This window comes from Vulpes vulpes, chromosome 13 (genome assembly GCF_048418805.1).
Source record: "Vulpes vulpes isolate BD-2025 chromosome 13, VulVul3, whole genome shotgun sequence".
Taxonomy (NCBI): Eukaryota; Metazoa; Chordata; class Mammalia; order Carnivora; family Canidae; genus Vulpes; species Vulpes vulpes.
In genome coordinates, this window is record NC_132792.1 from 17,023,386 (window position 1) to 17,039,865 (window position 16,480).

The window sequence follows — 16,480 nt, forward strand, 5'->3', positions numbered from 1 at the left end:
GCACAGAGGCTCTGTTGAAGCTGGAAATACTTGTGGGATATCAGGAATGAAAAATGTCAGCATGCACGCTGCCCAGGCTTGCCTGGTTTATGGCTCCCACCTCGTGGCCGTCATTACTGTCCAGTAAAAGAACCTCTTTGTCCCTGGAGCATTGCTTTTCAAAGACAAGAACCATCCCCAAGCATCCTCTCACTTTCACATATAGGTCATGGCATTCCGAGAAGAATGCGAGGGATGGCCCAAGTGCCAGTTCTTTCAGTCATTGGGACATGAAGATATTTAGTACTGGTTCAGTTAAGCCTTTTTGCTCCTACAAATTTCCTTCCTGAATGGAAAGTCATTTTTCAAGTAAAAAGACCTGAGTTCTTCAGTGGTTTGAAATGCAAGACTTATAAACAAATAAGAGGCCAGAGAGGGGAGAGGTGGCGGGGAGGGACATACAGGAGATGGAGAAAGAGGGACATGTCATTTAAAAGCCTTAACCTAAAGCCTGTATTAGTGGTGTGTGTGTGTGTGGAGAGTGTGGGGTGCGGTGTGGGTGTGTGTTTTGAAATCCGCAAGAGGAATGCCAATCCCATAATTCAGAGCTGAAATGATTCAGATATTGAAATGAGCACATTTCCTGATGTTTTGGTAGATTGAGAAACTTGGTTTATGGAGAGACACAAGATTGACATGGGTACTCTGCCCTTTTCCAGAAATCCCCCCACATCTCCAGCCTCAAATCCAATCCTAGAAGAGGGAGGATGAGTTTCTGGCACAGCCCTGGAATGCAGTGGTCTGTTTCTTAGAGGTAAGAGCGCTGAACCCTGGCTCTCAAAGCAAGTCATTTTCAAGTCCAACTTGGTGGTTCACGTTTGTTAAAATTGTGGCACCAAAGGGGGGACAATCGCTTCTCTTTCTGGATGTCTGCTATGGATGCCAGCCAAGCCAATTTGCTGAAGTCAGATCTAACCAGACTTCCTGTGCCTAAAACCAGCTGAAAATAAGAAGAGTAGGTGATTTTTGAATGAGATCAGTCCTGATTGAAGTGGCCGAGGTGGCATGAATATGTGACATGTAATTCAGGATATGGTCACTATCAAAAGCGAAAAACCCAAAAATAAGTTGAAGAGTCAATAAAGAAACCGCATCAGAACAAATGAATAACCCCTAAACACAAGCACGGAACAGCACTGGGCTTCGTTTCCACCCTTACCTTCCTAAATATCTTGTTTTCCACCAGGAAACAGAGGCTGTCTTATATTCTTTTGCCCCTCGCAATGCTTAACAAATTAGCAAATGCTATTTGTCAGCTATTGCTCTAAAATAATAGTTCCCAAACCATGAAGGTGAGGTGCTTTTGTTATTTATATCTAATGCGTTCACATAACTTGTCAATGGCAGAGCAAGTATTCCACTAGGCACTATGTCTTCCCAGCTTGCTCTAACAAATAAATAAGTCATAATAAAACTCATCATTTTCTTGTATTTTCCCTTACTTGTTTCATCACGATTACTTTTGAAACTACCACGCAACTTCGTAGGTGTAGGCAAAAGATGTAGATGTTGAAATAACTTCAGTCACCTTTTTTTTAAATTTTAACCTCTTGCCCTAACTTTGAAAAGATTTCACTTATTCATGCATGAATGCATGCATTGATGGATGGATGGATGGATGGATGGATGGATGGATGGATACGCCAAGCATCTTTTTGTGAAGGAAGTATGCCTTAAATGTTTTTCAAATACAAGTGTTACAGACTTGGAAAGTGGAGGACATATAGGGTTATGTTAAAATGAACATGGTGTTAAATGGCCCCCATCCTCTGACTGGAGGAGAGAAATGTATCTGTAGATCCTAAGATGGTGGAAGGCATTCTGCGTTTAGATGAACAGGCCTGCCCTCTCTAATACCGATGGGTTTCCTCAGCTTGTGTAGGTCCACTGAGAGTGGAAGAAAGTAAATTGTAGTTGGAGAAATGATGTGATTCTTACTTTCCTTAGACCCAGAGGCAGGCAGAGGATGGTATCTTGCTCTCAGAAATAGTCTCCTCCATCAAAGCACTAAACAGAATAACTGTGGATGTCTGGTCTAGTTTGGTGTGACTGGAATTTCTTCTATTCCTTGGAAGAAGTATGTAGAGGCCACTTTTAGGCAACAGACTTGAGCAATGGAAACTTGAACAAGGAAAAGGCCCCACAGTGACCACCCAGCTGAGGCAAAGAGGCTCATTAAGCCACCCACCTGGAAGTACCCACAGGTCCTAACTCACCAATGGGTGTCTTACAACCAGCCACGGATGGTTCCCAAGATTACCAAAGAGGCAAAATTTCATATGAAAATTCTATAGGTTCCCATACTACATCCTATTACTATAGCCCCCCATCATGGCCTCATGGCAGTCTCTCCTTTGCTGTACTGACTGTTGCTCCTTTGCCATGTATTCAGTAAACTTGTATCTCTTCTGCCTTGGGCGAATCCTTTCACTTGCCTCTGCCACGAGCACCCAACCAGTGGGAAAGCCCACAAAGTAGACCTTTCCATGTAAAAGCAGCACAGTGTACAGTCAATATGCATAGATTTATATATTCCCACTACTTATTAATAAGTTCTCCCTATTCCATTGTTTTCTGACCTCATAGGCAATTTCTTTCCAGATACTGTCTCCTGTCTTCCTCTTCTCTTGCCTCTTCTCCTTCCAAGCCCAGAAATCTTCTTAGATAGGAATTTCTTCTTTCTTTGACTCTGTATTTTCACCAGTGACCTCCTGAGCAGAACCTCCCTGGCTCAGTCTGATCCGTGGTCTCAACTCCCTGACCTGGTAATAACAGATGGCACCCAGACAGTAAAAATCTAGATAAATCTAGACCAAGATATGCTCTAAATTTCCCGAAAATGAATAATGAAGACGGTACATTTTACATATATATTCCTTGAAAATATTCAACAAATACTGTGCTACCACCATGTTCCAGGGGCTATGCAAGGACCTAGGAAGAAAATGGGGCAGGGAGATATAACCCCATTTGACAGGAAGCTTAAAGACTAATGTGTTTGATCACTAACCTTATCTGGTTGTGAGCAACACTTGTTTTGTTTTTTACTACCAACACTTTAAAATAATTTTTTAAGGTTTTATTTATTTATTCATTCATGAGAGACAGAGAAAGAGGCAATGACACAGGCAGAGGGAGAACCAGGCTCTCTGAGGGGGAGCCGGATATGGGACTCAATCTTGGACTCCAGGATCACGATCCGAACTGAAGGCAGATGCCCAACTGCTGAGCCACCCAGACGTTCCTTAAAATAATTTTTTAAAAAGATTTTTTATCAAGGGTTGCTGCTATGTAAATGGCAACAAATTTAACAGTATAAAACTTATGGCAGACTTTATTTCTCCTGGTCATTGTAGGGAAATATTGTAAAACTCTTACAAGTCTTTAGAATCTCAAAGAGACCCATAACTTTCTCCTTCGCTCAGCCTATCATCCCTTACATTAAAATGTTCTTAAAACATTTTTTAAAAATGTAAAAAAAAATAAAAAAATAAAATGTTCTTAAAACTGCTTAACGAAAATGTTTCTATTTATAGGTGGGTCACTAAAGTTTAATTTTAACCAAATCTAATTTTGTAAACCAAACTGAATTCTGGTTATTTTGGGTTTATAAATTTATTTCTAACATAACAGCACAGCTATGGTATTTGCTCAAGTAGCATAAAAAATAGAAACCTACCTAGATTTACCCTGTAAACTATTTGGTTTCCCTTGGGTAATTTCTTGAAAAGAAACAAGTGGACAAAATAAAATGTAGGTAACGAGATATAAAATATTTAGCTCCTTAACATTAGAGATATTTTCCAATTTTTAAAAGTCTATCTATAGTTATTGTACAGGTTTATGGGGTTAGTCTAAGATTTCTTAGACATTCTTAGTAAATCCAGTTTTTCTGTTAGTGAGAGGTATGGGACACCCTCATATTAACTGACTTTTTTTTATTGCTTTTTCTCAAGCACAGAGCAGGGTGCCATGCATGCCACGCATGTAGTAGATGTAACCATAGGTGTTAGCTCTTTTCCATCTTCTCGTTAAAATAGAATTTGGTGGGATACCTGGATGGCTCAGCGGTTTAGTATCTGTCTTCAGCTCAGGGCATGACCTGGCATCCTGGGATCAAGTCCAACATTAGGCTTCCCGCAGGGAGCCTGCTTCTCCCTCTCCCTATGTTTCTGTCTCTGTCTCTCTTTCTGTGTCTCTCATGAATAAATAAAGAAACTCTTAATAAAATAATTTTTTTTTTATTTATGATAGTCACAGAGAGAGAAAGAGAGAGGCAGAGACACAGGCAGAGGGAGAAGCAGGCTCCATGCACCGGGAGCCCGATGCGGGATTCGATCCCGGGTCTCCAGGATCGCGCCCTGGGCCAAAGGCAGGCGCCAAACCGCTGCGCCACCCAGGGATCCCAATGGGCCCAAGGCAGGCGCCAAACCGCTGCGCCACCCAGGGATCCCAACTCTTATAAAATAAAATAAAATAAAATAAAATAAAATAAAATAAAATAAAATAAAATAAAATAAAATAAAATAAAAAAATAAAATAGAATTTGGTGATGTTATACTTGTATATATCACAATATGATATTAGACATATTTTGTTAATACTGATACTTTTACATTTTTTTCTTTGATTTACTTTATGCTCCTTTTGCCTTTTCTGCTATTTTTATTTTGATAATGCCAATGGTGAGTATCACAAGGAACCCGGTTTCATTGGCCTGGAATAAAAAATTGGAAGGGGAGCATAGTCAGGGAGTAGAGGACAAAGAAATCATTAAAAGGATTGGTTTTCAGTCCCCTCCTCACCCATCTCCTCTGGGTGCTGAAGGAGAAAATGACAGCCTTCTATGACAAGGGTAAATAACTTAATCTCCTACCTTGTCCTGGGATGTTTGAAGTTATGGACTGTATTGTCTATCTTTGACTTCTCCCAAACTTTCCTTCCATATTCCTACTTTGGTTCTTCTGTTCCTTCTTAAATGTCACCCTAGAATCTGTTTCCCATTAAACTGGAGATCTTCTCACTCAATGTGACTTTTACAGCAATGCTAAAAGATCAACCATACTCTTTCCAGAATTTGATGCCCAGTGGCTATAATATCTAATTTATTGCTCAAGAATTATGGTTTCTAGGGAAAAAATCATAATATATGCCTTGGTATTTCCTCACTTCCATATTTTTTGAAAGGAATATGTCCTACAGGAGAGAGAAAAGAGGAGGACTGAATTCAAATTTGGTTCTATCGTGAGTTAACTGGACAAAGGTTAGGCAAGTTACCTAACAGTTTCTTGCATAATTTTCTCAGTAATGCTGCCTTTTTTGTGTTCCAAGATAAGATTATAAGAATTTAAGGTGGCATATGGCAGTGGTATTTAAAGTGTGGTATGGGCATGCATATATGTACCTTTGGGACACTTTCATGAGATCCACAAGGACAAAATTATTCTGTTAAGACACGATTTGTCTTTTCCTCTGTCGTTGTCATGTTAGTATACCAAGTGCAAAAATTTCATTAATCTGGTTTTAGATTACATGTTGCAGTTAATTGGTAAGGAAATAACACCTGTAGAACTTTGATGTAGCATCAAAGAAGAACATCCACAATTACCTAAATAGGCTATGAAAACACTCTTTCCCTTTTCCAACTATATATCTGTATGGGACCAGATTGTTTTCATACACTTTAAACAAAATAATATGTTATATCAGATTGACTGTAGAAACAGATATGGGAATTCAGCTCTTTACTTAATCTAGGAATTAAAGAGATTTGCAACAATGTAAAACAGTGCTACTCTTTTCGCTGAACCTTTTTGCTGTTGTTTATTTTGTAAAACATTTTAATTATTAATTAAACAGATTATTTATGTTCACATATATGGATTTATTATTTAAAAGAAATTAATAGATAACATTCTCAAAAATCTCTTTAAATTTTTGAATACAGTAAATATCAATAAATATAACACATATAAACAAAAGATCTTTGCTGTCTTCAATTTTTCTTGAGAATGTAAGAGTCCTGAACAAAAACTTTTGAGAACTACTGATACAGAGAATGATGAGGTATAATTTTATATCATACTCACATACTTGTTAAACAAATATAGAAAATCTGAGCTCATATTTTTCCTTGGAAAGCAAGAGAAAAGTTATTTTCCTTCCTTCCTTCCTTCCTTCCTTCCTTCCTTCCTTCCTTCCTTCCTTCTTTACTTCCTTCCTGTCTTTCTAGATCTTTCTAATGCCTTTACTATCTAAAATCTTTCTTTTCTTTCTATTATATTTTCTAATGTCAGGCCCCTCAATTAAGAAAGTGTGCAGATGTAAAAAAAACATAGTAAGAATTTGCTTTACATTTAAATCTTTATGTGTAAAAAAAAATCCAGTGAAAAAAATCCATATTTAATGATAATAGGTCAATTAGCTGTATTTAGGAAGAAATTAGAGACAAATAAGGATACTTATTTATCAATCTGATATATAGCATGTAATGATAATGAGATGGAATTGAAAAACATCTGGAAGAGGAGGAAAAATGACTCACCATCATCGTGATTTTGCCAATTTGGCCAATTTGCTGGGAGAAATAACACAAAAGGCAAAAGATTAAGGCATATTCTATTTGTTTCTCTGGTATGAGTGCTAATCAAGTTAGTTCTGAAATAGCACCACACATTTGTAGAGACAGAGATCAGGAAAGAGGACCTTGGAGAAGAGAGATACAAAAGTCCAAGAATTATAGTAGAGGACATATCAAGGATTATAAAGCCAGTCACTAAAACTTGCAGGAAAGTCCTGTTTGTCATATAAACTCAATGAAATGTAGTGAGGAATCTACTGACATTCAGAAATCATGAATATATTCTAATTTCACACACACACACACAAACATCTGAAAATTCCTCCATCTTTACTATTTAATTAATTAATTATTTATTTAGGATATATTTGTGATCTCTCCCTCTAAATAGATACAATAAAACTGATAAGCATTGTAAAAAATAAGAAAATAAAACTGGAACCCTTCTTTTTTTAAAGATTTTATTTATTTATTCGTAAAAGTCACAGAGAGAGGCAGAGACATAGGCAGAGGGAGAAGCAGGCTCCCTGTGGAGAGCCCAATGAGGGACTCAATCTCAGGACCCCAGGATCACGATCTGAGCCAAAGGTAGACACTCAACCACTGAGTCACCCAAGTGCCCCAAACAGGAACCCTTCTGCGTCAAAGGGCGCAGAACTTACCAGGATTCTATGACTCAGGTCATCTGTCTATATTACAATAGTGACAACAGTTAACATTGGGCAATTAATATATGTTTCAGGTACTTTACATATGTTGCTTTGCTTTGTTCTGGTTGCTGACTTAAGCATCAGGTTCAATAATTCCCATTTTGCAGATGAGGAGACTGAAGAACAGGGAGCTCTTAGAGCATGTTCAAGTTTGCATAGTTAGTAAGTGGCAGTCATGAGCTCTTGGTCACTGGAGGGTACTGCTCCTAAGGATCCTGAATTTGTAGCAGTGGCCTGGAGGCAGTAGTAATGGGTGATACCAGGGCCCTGCCCTCAAGGAACTTACAGTCTCTTGTATCTAGCCAAATAACCAAACAACTAATTCAACTCAGACTATTATCTAGCTTATAATCAAATTAGGAATAATGAACTAAAGACATAAAGGAGAGTAAATAACTCCTTAAAGTAGTCTCTGTATGTAGCTCTAGTATCCAGCGTCAATACTGACTAGAACACAAGGCTATTGAAGAATATTCTTAGAGGTAGACATCTGAATTTGGCCCTTATGAGTCAGTACCATTTCTCCAGAGAGGAAATGGGAGAGACCATTTCATTTGGACATTAAGTAGTATAATAAAAAATCCACATTTCTATTAATAATAACCAAAAAATAATATTCACTGAGTCCTTGCTCTATGTCCAGGGATATACTGAGCATTTTTATGTTTTCGCATCTAATATCTGTTGGGACAGATACTATCACACCCTTCCTTAATGGACAGGAACATTGAATGAGACCTGGCAACCTGAGAAATTTATCACAGCTAATAATTGTTTACAGCCTAAGCTGCCTGAATCTGGCACCCATGTCCTTCGCCTCAGTGGCATACATTCTTTTAAGAATGTCACTTTTTCCTGTGATGTCTTTTTCCCCTACCTGCCCCCTAGACCTCATCTTCCAGGTCTCACCATCAGGTCAACACAACCTCCTGGCACACACTACTGGGAAAGCCCTGGTTCCCTCTTGTGTTCACTGTACTTGATCTGTACTTCATCTTGGCTCCCCACAGCCTTCCTACTGCAGGAGCTAGAATGGAAGCAAAGATAGGGAAACCCCGGTGGCAGCAGGAGCAGAGCTGTTTGTAACTGGAAGCCAAACAAGCCACTTAGCTTTGAAGGCACAAGAAAGCCTTCATTTAGATACGAGGCAAAAAAGATCAAAGCTGAGAAGGACAAACATGCCTGTTGTCTGTGGCAGGCAGCAAGTTACCAGAAGGGAGCCCCACATCCTTTACTGCAAAGCAGATGCAGTACATCTGAGAGGGTTACCATAAACCAAATAAATACTGCCGCAGAACCTTCCCTTGAAGTCTCATGGAAACAAAAGCATGGGGCTTTCACCTGAAACAGAGAGGGGCTTGCTCTCTCTGCAGCTGGCACATGGCCTTCTGCCCCATACTGCTTATAATGTCTTAGATGAACACCGAACATCTACTAATAAAATCACCAAAAAGCACAAAACCATTTTATATATGTCTGAGAGGACAAAACATGATTTCATTTAATGTGTCCTCTGGGAAGTGTGATACAATGAGTTCTTTGCAAATCACAAAGGTTTCAGGTTTAGAGTGGGCAATTAAGAGAAAGACTTTAAGACTGCTTAAGTGAAGCCATCCATGGCTCCCGTAAATGAACACAGGAAAAGGAGGGTGCTTTTCACGCTTCTAGTTGAGGAGCTTCCTAAAGGAGGAGGGACACATAAATGCATTGGGCATCTATGCTATGGCAAATGCTATTTTAGATTTTTTAAAAATTATGTTAATTCCATGAGAGTTAACATACGGTGTTATATTAGTTTCAGGTATGTGATGCGATGATTCAACAACTCTATACATTACTCAGTGCTCATAAGGATGAGTGTGCTTTTAATCCCCTTCACCCATTTCACCCAACCCCCTACCCACCGCCCCAATCAGACACATGACTGTATCTGATTGCTATCATAATCCCGTGAATTTGGAATGACTAGATCTATAGATGGAAGGCCATAGTGAGTTTTTCCTCAAGGTCATATAGTAAATGGCAGAACTGGGGTATGAACTCCTTTCTTCAAAAATACTAGACTTGACTTGAAAAGTTACTTGTAATGATATCTACCAGCTAGGAAACTGAAACTTCAGTAGGGAAATTTATGAAAATGGCCCTAAGTCATTAGCTTTGGAAAGAAAATGTTTCATCTGTTAATTTGAAAGAAAATGAGATGGGTTTAAGAGCTTAACAATTAAAGACTTGTAACAAACAGCATACAGAACAAAAGGAATTTAATCCTCAAACTTCATTTTTTTTTAAATTTATGATAGTCATACAGAGAGAGAGGCAGAGACATAGGCAGAGGGAGAAGCAGGCTCCATGCACCGGGAGCCTGACGTGGGATTCGATCCCAGGTCTCCAGGATCGTGCCCTGGGCCAAAGGCAGGTGCTAAACCGCTGCACCACCCAGGGATCCCTCAAACTTCATTTTTAAACACAATTTTGAGTGCATGCCAGAGTTACCAACTCATCCTGACTTGTTCAGGAGTGTCCCAATTAGACCTTTTGTTTTGTGCTGGAGATTCATGGTAAGTAGGAATAGTCTAATTGCTAGTCTATAATTGTTAGAGTCAACAGAGATTAATGAAATAAAACCCAGTGGTGATCAGAGTTACTAAATTAGTTATGTAGTGTATTAACAAGGGGACTTGTGTTTAGGGACAGCTTCCAGGGGAAGTGACATGAATGACAATGTGAAGAATTTATAGTTGTTAGCCAGGTATGAAGGGGTCTGTGATGAGGGAGATTCCAGGCAGAGGGAAAAGCATGTGCAAAGACAGGATGACAGAAGGTTAGGGACGTGGGGACCTAGGAGCAATTAGGGAAAGGAAGGATTCCGCAAGGATAGAGTAAAGAGAACAAAGTGCAGGGGACATTCATAGGTAGGTGGGGCAACCAACTCAGAGGCTAGTAAATTGAATTAAAAGTTTGGGGTTTTACCCTAAGAAAAAAGAGTAAATTGAATTAAAAGTTTGGGGTTTTACCCTAAGAAAAAAGAGAAGCCTTTATGGGGATGGGAAAAAGTGAAAGTAAGGAGTGGAGGTTAGGGTTGACATATTATCATTTCTATAGTGAAAAAGTCACTGCAGAAAGAATAGAATGGATGAGAAGAGAATATCCAGCAGACAATGCTGCAGACCTGAAGGGAGGCTATAGCAGCTGGTGGGTAGGTGGTTGTAGCAAAAGTTGAAAGAAGAGGATGATTATGTCTTTTTCTAGATGGAAAAATGGACTGACCTTGACAATTAATTTGATGTTGAGGTGAAATAGAGAAAAATGTCAAAGATGAGGCCTATACTTCTGGTGCCTACAAATTGATGGATAGTAGAAATTTATGTAAGGTTTAATTTTAATGTCTAATAATTTCTGTTACTGTTGTAATATAGATGTTCTTTCAGTACCAATATCAGAAATGCATGGATCTTTCCCCTGACAAAGGATCTGTAGTCCCCTGCTGCCACTTGTTGACATTGTGCCTTAATGGTAGAGAGATGTCCTAGGAGGTTGGAAAGATCTTACATGAGATCTTACATGCTCAGTCATCAAGTATATAACTTATAGCACACTTCACATATGGGCGATGATAAGTAAAGTTATAAGGGATAACTAATTTTAGAGTTCCCTCAGGCTGAAGATGAGTTGAGAGGAAGATCCACATGAGTTAAAAATTTTTTAGAACTAATTCATTTTAACCTGTCTTCATGACTTTATGAGTGATAGGAATTATTCAAGAGCAGACTAGTGGTGGCCAGGGGGAGTGAGGGATGGGCAAAATAAGTGAAGGGGATTAAGAGGTACAAACTTCCAGTGACAAAATGAATAAATCACAGGGGTAAAAAATACATATAGGAAATTAGTTCATTATATTGTAATAACATTGTACGGTGACAGATGGTAACTATACTTATCATGATGAGCATTGTGTAATGTATAGAATTAGCTAATCATAATGTTGCACACCTAACACCAATATAACATTGTATGTCAACTATACTTAAATAATAAAACCTTTTTTAAAATTAAAAACTACTTTAAAATTATTTTTGCATCATCCCATGGTCAGATTGTAGCTTATAATAAAATCAAATAAAAATAATAAGCAATTTATTCATAAATAATATACCTGAATATCTAGTGTATAATTATATACAGCACATTATATGCATATTATATGTTAATGTAATAAAATACATAATAATATATATTAAAGGAATACATGTATTAATGTTTAACATACTGTATAATACACAGTACATAATAATATATATTATGCGACAGAATATATAAGCTGATATTATACTTACATTAAAGTAATAAGTCATCCTCACATGCCACATTTTCCTTTCTTTTCTTTTTTTAAAGATTTTATTTATTTATTCATGAGAGAGACAGAGAAAGAGAAGCAGAGACATAAACAGAGGGAGAAACAAGCTCCCTGCAAGGAGCCGGATGCGGAACTCGATCCCAGATCCTGGGATCGCACCCTGAGCCAAAGGCAGATGCTCAACCACTGAGTCACCAGGAGTCCCCATATTTTATAGTTTACAAAGTGATTTCACATATATTTTCTCACGGAGTCTTCACTGTGGCACAATAAATATCACTGTGCTTCTAACATAAAAGAGGCAATTGTGGCTGGGACTGGGTGGTCATAGTGAGCCTGAGAGTACAGGATGGGTGATGGAATATCTCTATAATGTGTAGTACATCGTATATGATACAAAGTACATCAGCTGCCATAGATTACATTCACATATATTCTCTCAATGAGTCAGCCCTGGTTTGGAAGTATCGCTGTGCCCTTCTAACAGAGGAGGAAATGAGGTGATTTGATAACGTGCCCCAGTTCACTGAGCTAAATTAACCGGGCAGATTTAGGACTGAACCAGCTTTTTAGAAAGGCAGTTCCAGTATTCTTTCTATCACATGACAGCTGCCTTAGATAATTGGCTGGCTTTTGCTGTATAGTTTTTAACCAGCTCCTCAATGGCAGAGTCAGTTATAGGAATATGCATGACATTATCCGATTAAAAATGACTCAACTAATGACATCCAGAAGCAATCAAGAAAACTGAATGTGGCTCACATGTCAGGTTCTGAATGGGGATATTAACAAGTCCAGTAAGCATTTGTGTGGGGTATGTCCTTGGCAAGAGTCAGACTCTCAGGGCTGAACTGCATCGTGTGCAAGTGGTTTTTGTCATTCTTTACCTTTTGAGTAATGCAAGGAGCAGCCTAGCACTCTGGGCTCACAGAACTGGGACTATCTTTGCAGATGGGAAGTGAGGGAGCAAGTGTCCTGGCCTGACAACCAGGCACAGTATACCGTCCTCTGAAAGCGAAGGTCATTAAGGTTTTAATGACCTCCAAAGAGCCCACCCACCCAGAAGAACAAAGAGTCTTCCATGTTCCCGGGGAGACAGAGAGAGGCAGAGGAATGGTGTGAGTGTGTGTAGGGGGTTCCTGTGTCGGGGGTGGGGCTGACATCATTCTCTGACTTCATGGTTTCAGTACAGTTAACCCCAAGAAAGCTGAGAGGTAAGTCAAAGCATTTAGGGAATTCACGGGCAGTGCAGGGGGAAAAAAATATAAAAAATTTAACCCTGCTGTTGCTTTCTTCCATCTGGTGCTCACTCTTTGCAGTACCAAAGAGAAAGAGAACAGAGAACAAAGCAAACACTCACACACATATGTAGGTATGTATGTTTGTCCGTATATTTTCCTGACTTCTAAGAATGTAGATAATGCATTTCTTTGGAAAAGGAACTGTAATCTAAGTAACTGTTGCTGATGGCAAATATTAAAGTCTTAAATTTTTTTTGGGGGGGGGGGAGATGGAGTAAAATTTATCCATAGAAAAAAAGAGAAATTACATCAAATTATTATCCTGCCTAGTTCTGCTGACTTCAATCTGTCTTCTCCTCCAGCATGTGTATACACACACACACGTACACACGCTCACACACAGGCACACAGACTTTAATTTTATTTAGGTAAAAAAGAGGAGGGGAGTTGTTATAATCTGCCTGCCTAATTTGTATCTGCATTTAATTTATGTGATCTCATTTATTGCTCCACTAAGTTTGAGAGGATAAGGTTCCCAGTTCCATGTTACAGATGAGGCTGATCCTGAGGCAGATTAGTGACCTGCTCAGGGTTTCATATGAACAGATGTTTGTCTGGCTCCAAAGCCATCGCACACACTGCCGTCTTTCATGAAACAGCTCAGGCCCGACGTTTCTCCATAGCTACAAATCAGAGAGCCGAAGATGCCTCACTTTAAAAGAATTGTTTTGAACCACAATATGTTTTTTTCTTATTTTCCCCCTCCTTCCCCCTGTCTCGTAAGAATGTAGATAATACATTTCTTTGGAAAATGGGCTACAACCTGAAGAATGTTCACTGATGGGAAATAGTAGAAATGAACTTTTTAAAAAGGGTTTTGAGAAGATTGAGTAAAAAAAAAATTAAGGGAGAGAGAGAAAGAGCATGAGTGTGTGGAGGGGGAGGGGCAGAGGAAGAGAGAGAGAATCTTAAGCAGGCTCCATGCCCAGCACAGAGTCCAATGTGGGGCTCAATCTTGTGACCCTGAGATCAGTACTTGAGCCAAAATTAAGAGTTGGAGGCTTAACTGAGCTACCCAGGCGGCCTGAGGAAAAAATTGTTACAAGAAAGAGACATGACATTCATTATGGCCCCTTCTTTGGCCCTGCCTGACTCCATTTCTGTGCTCTATTCAGTAGTTTTGAGGGAATAGTCCTGAGATGTGCCGTATCACCGTCACCTGGGAACTTGTGATAAGTGCAGATCATGGGTGCCCCCCAAACACACTGAGTCAGAAACCCTGGAGGTGAGGCCCAGCAATCTATGTATTAACCAGCCCTCCAGGTGACTGAGCTGCCCACTAAACTTTGAGAATTGAAGTACTCAACTGTCTGAATGACCTTTCTAAAATAGTATCTATATCACCTCCCTGCTCAAAGTTTGTGTTTGGCTACCCAGCCCTTTTAGAAAATTCTAAACTCTTTAAGTGGTACATGAAACCCTCCCCATAACCTTTTTTGCAGTTACAGAGCTACTTATAGGGCCCTATGTCTATACAAAGTCTAATCCTTCTGTTCAGAATGCTCTTCACTCTTGGATCTGTCAGCTAGAAAACCGCTTTGAACTCACCACCTCTATGAAGATTGCTCTGGATTCACTAGGCAAGCAGTGCTACTGAGTGACCTTGTTCCATCTCTCCATTATATTTCTTATTATTTTGGTAATTTTATGGGTTTTCCTCCTCATTACTTGAGCTCTTTTAGGGTAGAGAGCAAACTTCATACATCATTATGTCACCAGAGCCTTGCACTGTCTTTAGCACATAGTAGGCAACCAAAAAAGAGTTGTTGCATAAATCAATTGATAATTAAGGCAAAGCCAAGTGGAACACACTAAAAATTCTACCAGAGTATTTATGGTCCTGGTGACATGAAGTAGCATCTAATGCAATTATCAAAGGCTTTTTTTCCATCAAGTATTATGGATCCTCCCTGTTTTCTTCAACATTCCTGATTCTTTTCTATTCCTACCTTTTTAAAAGAATAACCCCCTTTTTACACAATACCTTGGGGTTTGTTATTTGCAGACAAAGGATTGGGTAACACCCACATAAAGAGCTTATTTCTTTGAAACAACTATATATTTTCCCAAATGTCAAATCTCTATTTTAATCATGCCCCCAACCCCCACATGATGTTCTGTTTTCTTGTAATCTATCACCAAAGTAGAACCATGAGGCTAATTATATGAGGAAAGGGGAGGGCAGGTACTGCCTGGTCCAAAGTTTCCTTTATCAATTTTGAGTTTTAAATTCTTTAGACTCTAAACTACATGAGAAGAGTGATTTCTTTTTTGTTGTTGTTGTTCTTTACTGCTTTGTCTTGGCAAGTAGAAGAGTTTTTAACACATAGTATGTACCTAAGGAATTCTTACTGAATGATTAAGTGAGGAGCACGGATACTCTAGATCTCTTTAGCATGACAAAAGTAATAATCACCGGACTTTCTTGAATAAGAAAGGATTTTCTAACACTTCTACAAATTTCTTTTGAATCTAGCAAAAGGCAGGCTCACTAACCACATTACAGTGCTAGGTGTAGGGGGACGTAGATTATGAAAAATAGGAACTAGAGAGCCCAAAGCCCACCTTTTCTGATTCCAGTATAGTGGGAAGTGGAAGGGGAAGAGAACGAAGAGCATCAGGTGATCAGAACTGTATTGCAAGCTTCCTTGTGCAGATCAAAATGGGCAGAGAGAAAGTAGGCTAGACGGTTGGGGGTCATGCCAACAGGGGAAGAGCGTTAGCTCTACTTCTTTTTGGACATTGAAAGCCTATCTCCTGGCAAACTGTTCTTTCCCAATCTTGAGGTAGCTGCACCAGGTAGGATGATTCACTGTGATTACCTCAGGGGAGAATTTGAACTTAAATATACAGAGGTACAAAAAATATACAGAGGTACAAAGGGTACCTGGTCACATTGGAGTTATGTGGATCAATGAGTTTGTTACTTTGGGTTTCATTTTGTTTCATTTTTTGTTTGTTTGTGGAGTTTGGGAGTTTTGGTTTTTGTTTGTTGGTGCAAATGTCCCACGCAATGGTTGGGACAGGCTTGTGCTAAAAAAGTTCAAATTCACATTCAGCACGGCATCCAGTGCCTTAACTGGCAAATCTACTGCTGCCAATTTTTATATGTAATGTATTCAGGACTCCTTTGGGCCCTCACCATGAGGGCATGTAAAAGTTATTTAAGAGCTCCCTGGGGATCTTTCCAGACGGTATCACAGAGTACTGAAAGTCAAGGTGTGGCCAAGTTTCCAGGAAAGATTGGTAGGTTCTAATCAAGGCAGAGAAGAAAAGATCCCAAGTTATGTCAGTCTCATGAGAAGAAAGTGACAGACACCCTAGGAATGGCAGCAGTTGCCCCTCGGCAGTGTCATCTGTCAGGAGAGAAGACAGCTGAGACCGAGACCAATACAAACCCAAGAATCTAAAGAACTTGTGGAAGCGATGGAAGTGTGCCACTCAGAGCTCTGTTCAAGATAGAACTCTCTATTTAGTTGCAAGGAGGGTAGTCAGC